Below are 14,713 nucleotides of genomic sequence, written 5' to 3'. Positions count from 1 at the left end.
ATAAAAATGTTATTTGTGAAGAAGTTCATGAAGTCATTACTAGTTAACGTTAAAGGGATGGTTGGCTCAACAGAGCTCTGACTGTTTGTCAGCCTGGCTACAGAGCTGAAGAGAAACCTGGGGTTGTTCTTATTTTCTTCAATCAGTGATGAATAGTAAGATGTTCTGGCTTTGTGGAGGGCTTTCTTATAAAGCAGCAAACTATTTCTCCAGGCTAAATGATGATCCTCTAAATTTGTGACACGCCATTTCCTCTCCAGATTACGAGTCATCTGCTTTAGGCTACGTGTTTGAGAATTATACCACGGAGTCAGGTACTTCTGATTAGAGACCTTAGTTTTCACTGGAGCTACAGTATCCAGAGTCGTACGTAGTGAGGAGGTGAAATTATTAACAAGATGATCGACCTCTGTTGGAGCAGCGTTCAGATAGCTGCTCTGCTCTATGTTGGTACAGAGGATTGAAGATGATAACAGTGGGTGGATTATATTCTTAAACTTAGTTACAGCACTTTCAAAAAGACATCTACTGTGATAAAGTCTACTCTCCACTGCTGTGTAATCAATTATTGTAAATGTAAATGTTATCAGGAAATGATCAGACAGGAGAGGGTTTTCAGGAAACACTGTTAAATGTTCAGTTTCTATGCCATATGTTAAAACAAGGTCTAGAGTGTGATTAAAGTGGTGGGTGGGTTCTTTTACATTTTGACAGAAGCCAATTGAGTCTAATAACAGACTAAATGCCATGTTGAGGCTGTCATTTTTAGCATCTACATGGATGTTAAAATCACCCACAATAATTATTTTATCTGAGCTGAGAACTAAATTAGATATAAAGTCTGAGAAATCAGACAGAAACTCTGTGTAAGGCCCAGGTGGACGATAGATGATAACAAGTAAGACTGGTTTCTGAGTTTTACAGCTGGGGTGGACGAGGCTAAGCATCAGGCTTTCAAATGAATTAAAAGTCTGTCTGGGTCTTTGGTTGATTAATAGGCTGGTGTGAAAAATTGCTGCCACACCGCCCCCTCGGCCTGTGCTTCGAGGTTTCTGGTAGTTAGAATTAGGGCTGAACGATTATGGAAAATAATCTAATTGCGATTTTTTTGCCCCAATATTGCGATTGCGATGCGATATGCGATTATTTTTTAAGGTCTTTGTCTTCTGTATTATTAAACAAAGACAAGCAATACATCATATAGTATGGCCAATACTATATTACATTAATTTTAAACTGTTCTTTCCTGGAAGACAGACCTCTGTTATGATGACATGAGGTGATGCATGAATTGATGACTGACATTTTTATTTAACTTCTTCAATCACAACAGTATATTTGAACATACACAATAGTTTATTTTTAGCTTACAAACATCTGAGCATAAAGTGCTGACAAGGAACCCTGGTGTAAACATTAAAATGAAAGTCAGTACAATGTGCAGATTGCAGAAATATACATAAAAAAAATCAGTGGCTTTACCACACTCAGTTTTTCGACATCTGTGAACTACTAGACAGTCATTCAATTAAAAAATAATATTAAATAAATAAAACTAATAAATAAAAAATACACACATCTTACTGATCTCTGCAGTCAGTAACATTACACATAAAGTGCAAACATAATAGCAATTGTATAAACACACACACAAACACGCCTTTAAAATTTAAAGGCGTGAAATTGGACGGTCTAGTTCTGATTAGCGTCACCGCTGTCTCGGTGGAGTTTAATAAACTCGGCCGTCTGCTTCTTGCTATCTAAAATATAACCAGACACTGGTGTAAATTCTCGACTGTCTCATACTTCTGTTTAATAAGTTTTCTGTTTGACGTTAAGTCAGCTGTGTGAAAACCAAGGAGGAACCCACCCGGGGGATTAATAAAGTTTTATTTTATCTAATCTAATAACTTTAATCTCAGCCAAACCGATTTACTCACGAACAAACAAAACACTGAAAAAAGCCCAACAATAACATTTTTAGGTTGTCTAAGTGACTTATATATTACGTTTAACCCGAGCAGCGAAACTCCGCGGTGATCTGAAAATGATGTGCCGGGAGTTGTGCCGTTCTCGGCCGCATCAGTAACCCTCGAGCTCCCGGCTAGCTGTCGAGCTGGTGGGTAGCAGACGCCTCTGAAAACGTCGAAGCACTTTTGCAAATATGGGATATCTTGATAAACCGAGCAGATATTTGATGTTTACACAACTACTTTCTCGCCTGAAAATATGTTAAAAGTTTATTTTGTGACCCTGAAAGATTAGTATGAGTAATTTTAAAACTTAGTAGCGGCCGCCATTGCTGGAAACTGGAGTTTGGCTGGGCCGCGCTATGAATTCTGGGATATGGTAGTAATTTGGACAGCCTTCGGCGCGTCGCTGTGACGTAATCGGTCTACAAATGCGGCCTCAGGAGGATGCAGCCCATGAATTTGGACATGTCCAGAGTATAATCGCAGCCTTTGCGGTTAGAAAATTGCACTTGATCATGTCGCGATATTATCGCAAATGCGATATATCGTTCAGCCCTAGTTAGAATGACTCGGGGGTGTTGATTCATTTAAACTAACATAATCATCCTGCTGCAACCAGGTTTCTGTAAGGCAGAGTAAATCAATTTGTTGATCAATTATTAAGTCGGCTGCACGGTGGCACGGTGGTTAGCACTGTTGCCGCATAGCAAGAAGGTCCTGAGTTCAATTCCACCATCAGGCCGGGGTCTTTCTGTGTGGAGTTTGCATGTTCTCCCCGTGTTTGTGTGGGTTCTCTCCGGGTACTCCGGCTTCCTCCCACTGTCCAAAGACATGCAGCTTGTGGGGATAGGTTAATTGGAAAATCCAAATTGCCATTAGGTGTGAATGTGAGTGCGAATGGTTGTCTGTCCCTGTGTGTTGGCCCTGCAACAGACTGGCGACCTGTCCAGGGTGTACCCTGCCTCTCGCCCTATGACAGCTGGGATAGGCTCCAGCGCCCCCCGCGACCCTGAAAAGGATAAGCGGAAGCGAATGGATGGATGGATGGAATTATTAAGTCATGTACTAACAGAGACTTGGAGGAGAGAGACTTGATATTTAATAATCCACATTTCACTGTTTTACTCTTTGGTTCAGGCGTGTAAGACTGCAACTCTGCTTCCTGGTCCCAACTCTGGATAGTCATATTTTGGGGGGTTTAATAAATTTGTCCATATTTCTAGAAATGAGAGCTGCTCCATCCAAAGTGGGATGGATGCCGTCTCTCCTAACAAGATCAGGTTTCCTCCAGAAGGTTTGCCAATTATCTATGAAGCCCACATCGTTTTTTGGACACCACTCAGACAGCCAGCAATTTAAGGAGAACATGCGGCTAAACTTGTCACTCCTGGTCACCAACAAACACCTGAAGAGAGTAAGGCAAGTCCTGAGAAGTCAGTTAAATGGGAAGAACAAAATCTGGGCAGTGAACACCTACCGAAGCTACTGAAGGTCACCACAGGAGAAAAGGTACCCTGTTGGGATAATAAGTTGTCCAAAGAAGGAGATAGAAGCCACTGACATCAAGACCTGGAAGCTCCTGACCACGCATGGAGGGTTTCATCCTAAATCCAGCTTCCTGGGACTGTATGCTAAGTGGAAGGAAGGAGGCTGAGAACTAGTGAGTATAAGAACCATAGAACAAAGATCCATTAATACATCAGGAAGGTGGCCACAGATGATCATGTGCTTAGTGATTGATCCAGGCAGCAGATAGCCAAGAAAGAAGAAGAAGCAAGAAGAACCATCATGAAAGGTCAGGCCCCTGCATGGCATGTACTGGCATCAGACAGAAGAAGTTGCTGATATTGAGACATACTACCAGCGGCTGCACAAATCTGGACTGGAAGACAGCACAGATGCACTTATCATAATCCCTCTGAGACAATCAAGCACATAACTTCAGGGTGGAAGATGCTAGCAGCCAGGGCACAGCATACAGGAAGATCTGTACTGAGTATGGCCTGGAAGTACAAAGGTCACAATGGGATATGGTTCTAAAGGTGATTGAGAATGACCAAGTTAAAGTGGTATTGACTGACCAACAAGACATAGTAGTGGGGTACAAGCAGAGAAAGAAGCCCGTAGGGACAGACACCCCTGAGATCTCTGTCCAGAAGAGCACGGCCCCGGCGTTGGGGGTTCAAAAATGACTTATAAAAGAAGTTACTCCGACATCACTTTGCAGTTTGGATTGGTCAAAAAAACTGCTATATTTATTCTATTTATTGCAGTTACTAACAGGGTCAGATAATTGCTACATAAATTGTGAATCAATCTACAGTGATAGAAATGGGTTATGTTGCTTTTATGCAATATTTGACTATATAGATCAGGATACCTAAAAATTGCTATTTGAAGTTGGAGTTAAATTGCCTGTATTTGTATAGCACTTTACTTCGTCCCTATGGACCCCAAAGGGCTTTACACTACATTCAAGCATCCACCCATTCACACACACTGGTGATGGCAAGCCAAGCTGTGGCGCTGTCACTTGGTGTTCGCTCGCTCTGCGGTAGAGTATCACTTCCTGTTCCTGCTCAAACACAGTGGTGTTTCTGAGTAGCTTATTTGCTTAGCAATTTAAATTAACAACTTTTAAATACATTCTTTTTCATAGTATAATCTTCACGTGCTTCATCCGAAGCACACTTTCTGTGTACTCACTACCTAATTTATAGCCAAAGTATTCACTCACTGTCTCTGTACTGTTTCGCTAGCTTAGCTTAGCTCGTAGCCGACTCGTTAGCACCATGGCTACTTCACCTGTCCCTCCTGCACTTTCTTGCTCATTGTGTCAGATGTTTAGTTACTCCTCGGCCTCCTTTAGCAGTAATGATATCTGTAACAAATGTAGCATATTTGCAGCTCTGGAGGCCAGGATTACTGAATTGGAGACTCAGCTTCGCACCCTTCATTCACCTGTAGCTAGCCAGGCCCCTGTAGCTGGTGCAGCCGAAGATAGCGTAGGCCCCGCTAGCTGTTCCCCGGCAGACCCCAAGCAGCTGGGGAAAGAGGGCGGCTGGGTGACGGTGAGGAGGCAGCATAGTCCTAAACAGAAGCCCCAGGTACACCACCAACCCGTTCATGTGTCTAACCGTTTTTCCCCACTCGGCGACACACCCGCCGGGGGTCAAACTCTAGTAATTGGTGATTCTGTTCTCAGACATGTGAAGCTAGAGACACCGGCAACCATAGTCAATTGTCTTCCAGGGGCCAGAGCAGGCGACATTGAAGGAAATTTAAAACTGCTGGCTAAGGGTAAACGTAAATTCAGTAAGATCATAATTCACGTCGGCAGTAATGACACCCGGTTACGCCAATCGGAGGTCACTAAAATCAATATTGAATCGGTGTGCAACTTTGCCAAAACAATGTCGGACTCTGTAGTTTTCTCTGGTCCCCTCCCCAATCAGACCAGGAGCGACATGTTTAGCTGCATGTTCTCCTTAAATTGCTGGCTGTCTGAGTGGTGTCCCAGAAACGATGTGGGCTTCATAGATAATTGGCAAACCTTCTGGAGGAAACCTGGTCTTGTTAGGAGAGACGGCATCTATCCCACTTTGGATGGAGCAGCTCTCATTTCTAGAAATATGGGCAAATTTATTAAACCCCCTGTTGGGATTCAGAGATTCTTTTATTGCTACCATATAATTTGCCTTATGAAGAATGTATTAATAACATGTTTCACAGTATCATTTATCAGTAATATTTCTTACAGGGTTTATATTGCATTGAATATGTCTGTCATCACATTGACCTTTCTATTTTTATAGGTTGAGTTCATTTTATACACAATGCATAAATGTGCTTGGTTAGAGTTGATATTCCATTCTAGAAGGTTTTAAGCTTCACTGGTGAGAGTGTCCAGATGATACATGCTGAGGGGAGATGAGAACATAGCAGGTTAATTGCATGCACGCTTACGATACACATATTAATCTAGTAGCAGGTCTGAGCGAAGGCCTAAGCGTCTTCTGCTTCAGTTTGAGACTGGCTGCAAAGTACTCTACTTAGTGATTAATGACGAGGGTCCATTATTAGGTCTCAGAGATGCTAAGACCTGAAGTTATTACCTTAAAAGGCAAGTAATGTAGAAAAGAGAAGTAATATGTCAGTGTATGGTTATTAGAAGTGTACGTGATGTACCCTTGTCTGCACGAGTTGAACTTTTGCCCGTCTGTCACCATGTATTTTTGAACTGTATTGACGTAGGTGTGATATTTTATCCTATAAAACCAGAACCCAATGTATTCTTGTCAGAGCAAAACAATCCGTATGCTGACGGTTGGTTGTTCTCCTGTGATAATAAAACTCATCGTTTGATTGCACTTTTCCGGAGCCTCCGTAGTTTGTTGTCTGGTCTAAAGTTGATCGATCTCGCAGCACCCCCAAAGTATGACTATCCAGAGTTGGGACCAGGAAGCAGAGTTGCAGTCTTACACGCCTCTCTGTAGCTTCTCTCCTCCTGCTACCCAAAACAAACTAAAACAAACTAAAACAATCTAATCTTCTAAAACAAACTAAAAACCAGCAACAAACAACTTAAACATAAACAATTACAAAGAAAGAACAATACAGTATCCACATCTGAACCAAAGAGTAAAACAGTGAAATGTGGATTATTAAATATCAAGTCTCTCTCCTCCAAGTCTCTGTTAGTACATGACTTAATAATTGATCAACAAATTGATTTACTCTGCCTTACAGAAACCTGGTTGCAGCAGGATGATTATGTTAGTTTAAATTAATCAACACCCCCGAGTCATTCTAACTACCAGAAACCTCGAAGCACAGGCCGAGGGGGAGGTGTGGCAGCAATTTTTCACACCAGCCTATTAATCAACCAAAGACCCAGACAGACTTTTAATTCATTTGAAAGCCTGATGCTTAACATTGTCCACCCCAGCTGTAAAACTCAGAAACCAGTCTTACTTGTTATCATCTATCGTCCACCTGGGCCTTACACAGAGTTTCTGTCTGATTTCTCAGACTTTATATCTAATTTAGTTCTGAGCTCAGATAAAATAATTATTGTGGGTGATTTTAACATCCATGTAGATGCTAAAAATTACAGCCTCAACATGCCATTTAATCTGTTATTAGACTCAATTGGTTTCTCTCAAAATGTAAAAGAACCCACCCACCACTTTAATCACACTCTAGACCTTGTTTTAACATATGGCATAGAAACTGAACATTTAACAGTGTTTCCTGAAAACCCTCTCCTGTCTGATCATTTCCTGATAACATTTACATTTACAATAATCGATTACACAGCGGTGGAGAGTAGACTTTATCAAAGTAGATGTCTTTCTGAAAGCGCTGTAACTAGGTTTAAGAATATAATCCACCCACTGTTATCATCTTCAATGCCCTGTACCAACATAGAGCAGAGCAGCTATCTGAACGCTACCCCAACAGAGGTCGATTATCTTGTTAATAATTTCACCTCCTCACTACGTACGACTCTGGATACTGTAGCTCCTGTGAAAACTAAGGTCTCTAATCAGAAGTACCTGACTCCGTGGTATAATTCTCAAACACATAGCCTAAAGCAGATGACTCGTAATCTGGAGAGGAAATGGCGTGTCACAAATCTAGAGGATCATCATTTAGCCTGGAGAAATAGTTTGCTGCTTTATAAGAAAGCCCTCCGCAAAGCCAGAACATCTTACTATTCATCACTGATTGAAGTAAATAAGAACAACCCCAGGTTTCTCTTCAGCACTGTAGCCGGGCTGACAAACAGTCAGAGCTCTGTTGAGCCAACAATCCCTTTAACGTTAACTAGTAATGACTTCATGAACTTCTTCACAAATAACATTTTTATCATTAGAGAAAAAATTACCAGTAATCATCCCACAGATGTAATATTATCTACAGCTACTCTTAGTACCATTGATGTTAAGTTAGACTCTTTTTCTCTAATTGATCTTTCTGAGTTAACTTCAATAATTACTTCCTCCAAACCATCAACCTGTCTTTTAGACCCCATTCCTACAAAACTGCTCAAAGAAGTCCTGCCATTAATTAATTCTTCAATATGATAATAATGGATTTATATAGCGCTTTTCTAGGCACCCAAAGCGCTTTACAATACCACTATTCATTCACTCGCACATTCACACACTGGTGGAGGCAAGCTACAGTTCTAGCCACAGCTGCCCTGAGGCAGACTGACAGAAGCGAGGCTGCCATATCGCGCCATCGGCCCCTCTGGCCAACACCAGTAGGCAAGTAGGGTAAAGTGACACAACAAGGACAGAGAGCCCAGGGATCGAACCGGCGACCTTCCGGTTACAGATGCGATTCCCAACCCCCTGAGCCACGGTCGCCCCATGATCAGCCTATCTCTAATGATTGGCTATGTACCACAGGCCTTCAAGCTAGCTGTAGTTAAACCTTTACTCAAAAAGCCATCTCTAGACCCAGCAGTCTTAGCTAATTATAGGCCAATCTCCAACCTTCCTTTTATATCAAAAATCCTTGAAAGAGTAGTTGTCAAACAGCTAACAGATCATCTGCAGAGGAATGGCTTATTTGAAGAGTTTCAGTCAGGTTTCAGAGCTCATCACAGCACAGAAACAGCTTTAGTGAAGGTTACAAATGATCTTCTTATGGCCTCTGACAGTGGACTCATCTCTGTGCTTGTCCTGCTAGACCTCAGTGCAGTGTTCGATACTGTTGATCATAATATCCTATTAGAGCGATTAGAACATGCTGTAGGTATTACAGGTACTGCACTGCAGTGGTTTGTATCATATCTATCTAATAGACTCCAGTTTGTGCATGTAAATGGAGAGTCCTCTTCACACACTGAGGTTAATTATGGAGTTCCACAGGGTTCAGTGCTAGGACCAATTCTGTTTACATTATACATGCTTCCCTTAGGCAGCATCATTAGAAGACATAGCATACATTTACACTGCTATGCAGATGACACCCAGCTCTATCTGTCCATGAAGCCAGATAACACACACCAATGAGTTAAACTGCAGGAATGTCTTAAAGACATAAAGACCTGGATGGCCGCTAACTTTCTGCTTCTTAATTCAGATAAAACTGAGGTTATTGTACTCGGCCCTGAAAAGCCTAGAAATATGGTATCTAACCAGATTCTTACTCTGGATGGCATTACCTTGGCCTCCAGTAACGCTGTGAGGAATCTTGGAGTTATTTTTGACCAGGACATGTCCTTCAATGCACATATTAAACAAATATGTAAGACTGCGTTCTTCCATTTGCGCAACATCTCTAAAATTAGAAATATCCTGTCTCAGAGTGACGCTGAAAAACTAGTTCATGCATTTATTACTTCCAGGCTGGACGACTGTAATTCATTATTATCAGGATGTCCAAAAAACTCACTGAAAAGCCTTCAGCTAATCCAAAATGCTGCAGCAAGAGTCCTGACAGGGACTAGAAAGAGAGAGCATATTTTGCCTGTTTTGGCTTCCTGTTAAATCCAGAATTGAATTCAAAATCCTGCTCCTCACACACAAGGTCTTAAATAATCAGGCCCCATCTTATCTTAATGACCTTGTAGTACCATATCACCCTATTAGAGCACTTCGCTCTCGCTCTGCAGGCCTACTTGTTGTTCCTAGAGTATTTAAAAGTAGAATGGGAGGCAGAGCCTTCAGTTTTCAGGCCCCTCTTCTGTGGAACCAGCTTCCAGTTTGGATTCGGGAGACAGACACTATCTCTACTTTAAAGATTAGGCTTAAAACTTTCCTTTTTGCTAAAGCATATAGTTAGGGCTGGACCAGGTGACCCTGAATCCTCCCTTAGTTATGCTGCAATAGACATAGGCTGCCGGGGGATTCCCATGATGCATTGAGTTTTTCCTTTCCAGTCACCTTTCTCACTCACTATGTGTTAACAGACCTCTCTGCATTGAATCATATCTGTTATTAACCTCTGTCTCTCTTCCACAGCATGTCTTTATCCTGTCTTCCTTCTCTCACCCCAACCGGTCGCAGCAGATGGCCCCGCCCCTCCCTGAGCCTGGTTCTGCCGGAGGTTTCTTCCTGTTAAAAGGGAGTTTTTCCTTCCCACTGGTGCCAAAGTGCTTGCTCATAGGGGGTCACTAGACACAGTGTCCATGTTTGATGTTCTTTTGCTACTTTTTCTGCATATAGGTTTTTTCATAAATATAAAATATCTATTACTTTTTACATTTTTAATCCTTCAAACACCTTTTTCTGGTACAATGCACTTGTTTGAAGACAACCTCAAAACTCACCATTTCATATATCAGCAGTGCTACTGGAAATTATTGTACAGTGGTCCCTTGCTATAACACGGTTCACCTTTCGCGAACTCGCTGTTTCGCGGATTTCTTTTTTACAGCGCATTGTGTTCTGCGTTCTAATTGCTGTAGACCATTGTCAATCAATCTCGTGCCATGTCTCCTGTACAGCAGCGGTTCCCAACCCCCGGGCCACGGACCGGTACCATGAGTTTTTTGGTACCGGGCTGCAAGAGTTGAGGCTTGGGTGTGAAATGTATGGTTTTCAGGGTTTTTATCGTTAAGTCGGTTTCCCTGGTTCTTTTCCTGTGTTGTAGTTGTGTGTCTTATTTTGATATAACTATTTACGCATTACTAGTGGTGCAACGGATCACGGTTGATCCGAAATCTGAACCGATCCCACTCCACGGTTCGGCACGCATGTGATCCGAAGATTCGAAAAAGAATAAAAAGTATGTGTATGGTGGCGTGGTGGGTCTGTCAAGCGATGGTTATGGCCAGCGCTAGCGGTCCAAGTGGAGGAGTTTGCGGTATTTAAGCAGCCCTTTGCTGCCCAATCCGACCGGGCTAAAGCTATTACAGCTATTGGGGTGTTTAGCTGCAGACGGGAGGCTGTATTCCTTTGTGCAAAACAAGGGGTTTAAACTATGATGAACGAGCCACGCTATGATATCTCGTTGCGCGTCCACTTTAGGGTTACAAGATCGTACCCAGGCATGTATGAGCAGAAGAAGTTTAAAGTTATGGCTGAACTGTCCCGGGCATCTTCTGTTCCCCAACTACTACAAATGGGTGGACCTCCGGGACAACGGAAAGCCACGTGACCGTGACCGCTCATTATATCACAGCGGAGTGGTCGATACAAAGCCCTGTACTGCCCTATAGATTACATTAGATTAGATGAAACTTTATTTATCCCTCGGGTGGGTTCGTCCGGGAAATTCAGTTTCCAGTAGCACAGTAATGGTAAATGGTAAATGGCCTGTATTTGTATAGCGCTTTTACTAGTCCCCCCCTAGGGACCCCAAAGCGCTTTACACACCCAGTCATCCACCCATTCACTCTCACATTCACACACTGGTGGAGGCAGCTACAGTTGTAGCCACAGCTGCCCTGGAGCAGACTGACAGAAGCGAGGCTGCCATGTACCGACAGAAGTTGCAGAATGTGAGCAGAAATATACTCTATATACACATATATAAATACAGAGTATACAAAAGGGATAAATAGAATAAATAGGAATAAGAATACAAGGGAACGGCACATTTCAAGTATTGTGAGTCTATTACACAGTTGGATATTAACAAAAAGTATTGCACAGTGAAAAGGCACTACTAACAGGCATCTCCGAAAACGTTAGAGCACTTATGCAAATATGTGATGTCTTGATAAATCGAGCAGATATTAGAAGTTTACACAGAAACATTCTCGCATGAAAATATCTTAAAAGTTTATTTTGTGACCCAGACAGAGTAATATTTCAAACTCCGCCACTCTGTGGTCCTCCGCCACTGCCTCGTTTGAGTTTTGGACGAAATGGATTCTGGGATATTGCATTTCATCATTTCGAGCTGATTGGAGACCAAAACAGCCAATCAGATTTTTTTGCAAGTCTGTGATTGGCTGGTTTTGTGGCACAAATATAATGGTGTACAGAAAGAGTTGAGCACGCACGGGCAGAAATGTTGACAGCGCGAGCAACACATTGCGAGCAAGCGCAAATGCAAAAACTGAGCGAGAGGGGCTGCTGTTGTATGTGTGTGGATAATAGCAAACACTGAAATACAGTTTTTGCACGCAGCAATGAATTTTGTTCACTCAAATTCAGCTTTTCTTGGCTCAAAATAAATTTCTCCTCAAAATACAACACTTGCACCTGCAAACTTTTTTTTACGTGCGCTCAGAATAGTGGCACAAAAATAACGGCATACTTGGAGAGTGCAGCGGGAGGGAGGCGGGGCTCCTCGGAGAGTGCAGCGGGACGGAGGCGGGGCTCCTCAGAGATTGCAGTAGTCCTGATAGTGGTGGCTGACTTGTCATTGAAGAATGCTGACATGACAATAAATGCCTTGCCATATCCCCACGCCGTATGATGTATGATGAGCATATCATTTTGTCTGTAAGAGAGAAAAACCCCCACATGTAAGTTCAAAGTAGTTGTATAGAATGTAATCAGTTTATCCAACAATCAGATTGCACGTGTTAACAAAAACATCCAAGCCATCCTCAATAATAAAGGCAAAATGGTATGGATCACTAGAGCTGTCAAGAAATGTGGTGAATAGGAAATAAAAATATATTTAATGAAAACACACTTTTTTCTAGCTGATGAATGCACTGAACTGTACAATGTGAAAAGCAACTTGTAAGTCAACAAAGAGACTGCAGAAGTGCTGAAAAGAAGTGCATATTTATAACTTTATGTTGGGTCTGCGCCTCCACAGGCCCTGCTGGTTTAGAAACTTATTCCCATTAACGAAGCAAGACGAACAGCAATTGATCGATTTTACTTGCTAGCAAGGGAGGCTGGTCGGAACCAGGATCTTGGAGCTGAACGCTCCTCACCTGTTTCCTTCAAATAAACAGCCTACCATGCAGCCTTTTTATTGAATACAGTTACAGTTTACACAGGCACCACCCATTGTAACATCCTCTGGCATGTAAGAGATTTGGGGAGACAATTCTTTAAAAAAAACATAATTTACCAGACACTCTGTTTTTTGTAACATACATATCTATTGACATATAACAGACAATTTAACAAAGGCTAACTCAAATCTGGGCAATAAAAAAGCAGTAGAGCATAGAATAGAGAATATTAGTATTTATAAATATATAAATCGCTTTCTGACGAACTTTTCAATGTTGATGCAGGTGGAATGAAAGACATGAATAAAGTGCAATATGCAGTGAATGGAACGATGTGCATTGATGTTACTGAAGGTGAAAAGTAGTGAAGTGAATTTGTTCGATAACAAGCAAAAAACAAATGCGTTTTAAACTGACCACTAAATGCCAACCAGAGGTGTCAAAAGTCCACACATTCCTTACTAAAGTTTAGATACCTCTGTTTAAAAATACTCGACTAAAAGTAGAAGTATTCACTCAACTTTTTACTCAAGTGGAAGTAAGAAGTACAGTATTTTGTACTGTACAAAAGTTTAAAGTGGGGGGTTAGGGGGGGGGGGGTATAGTGTAATGACCCTGATTTGAAAATGTAGGGAGTACAAAGTGCAGATACTCGTGCTAAAATGTAAGAAGCAGAAGTATAAAGTAGGCACAAAAAAGTACAGCGGTAAAGTACAGATACCAGAAAATTCTACTTAAGTAATGAAGTATTTGTACTTTGTTACTTTCAGTCTCTGATGCCAACAAAAAATCATATTCTAATGCAAAATGTGTATTTTTTGTCATGTCGCCCACAGAAGCCCTTAATCCAGCTCCGCTTAAACCAGGGCCAGTAAACAGACACATCACGATAAAAAAACATTTAAAAATGACCGTTGTTGTAACGCAAGCAGAGTGCCAACATGATCAGTGTCAGCAAACTAGACGATTCCTAGAATTATGAAATTACTAACGGCAAATGTATGGCGTTATTTTTGTGCCACTATTCTGAGCGCACGTAAAAAAATTTGAGCATGGATGAGTGAGTAACGTGACTGACACAGCTGGCTGCAGAGAGGCTCGGCTGAGCCAAAAAAGACTGAACTGCATCATTATTTTTGTTGAATAGATTTTTTTTGTACCTTAACTGGGTTCCGGAGGCAGTTTATAACTTTTGCGAAGATCGGGAGATTTTTCCATTACGCTGCGTTATTGACGTCTGCAGTCGGGTCTCTCATGTTCGCTCTGTTTACGGAGCTCTGTTAGCTTGGTCATTTAGACAATAGGCTGTTGACAGAGTAATGTTAACGCTCGGTTAAAAAGGTTAAAACAATGCTTGTGTAGTTGTGTCGAATTGTATGCACTTGTGTGAGTTATATGGTACGTTTAAGTTACTCTGTCTTTTGCAGACAGCAAGACGTAGGCCAGTTAACCTTAGCGTAGCTTCCCGTCACTCATTAACTTAGCTGAAACTCCCCACATGGATTTGGGCAACCAAATAGAAAAGAGTGTAGCTGCTGCTGAGCACCTCTTGGTCCTCCACCGGCCAAAAAACTCAAGTTCTGTGTGGAAGCATTTTACACTCAGTGCTGCAGACAAAACCAAAGTAATATGTAATGTTTGCAAAAAGTCAAATCAGCAGAGGCAGAGATATAAAACATCTGTCAACATCTGCTATGCATAATCACATGCACTTAAAGCATCTTCTTCTGGTACTGTCTGCCAACTCCCCCCACAAGAACCAATTCATCATCACAACCATATAGATCGTCTTGACAAAATGTAATGTTTCCATTTATCCCAAATCTCAACAAATTTGTTTGAAATCTGTTAGAGATGG

At 41.7% G+C, this 14,713-nt stretch overlaps 1 protein-coding gene across 10 annotated transcripts in view; it reads left to right on the top strand.

Annotated features, from left to right (window-relative positions):
• Positions 1-14,713, top strand: part of LOC147319955 (disks large homolog 2-like) — a 178,793-nt gene that overhangs the window by 22,965 nt on the left and 141,115 nt on the right. The window lies entirely within an intron of this gene.

The sequence above is a fragment of the Aulonocara sp. 'chitande type north' Nkhata Bay genome, linkage group LG10 (genome assembly GCF_057382095.1).
Source record: "Aulonocara sp. 'chitande type north' Nkhata Bay isolate Kocher_YH1m ecotype deep benthic linkage group LG10, A_spYH_male_GT1.1, whole genome shotgun sequence".
In the NCBI taxonomy this organism is placed as follows: Eukaryota; Metazoa; Chordata; class Actinopteri; order Cichliformes; family Cichlidae; genus Aulonocara; species Aulonocara sp. 'chitande type north' Nkhata Bay.
Note: the sequence above shows the minus strand (reverse complement) of the source record. Positions and strands in the feature narration are given on the sequence as shown.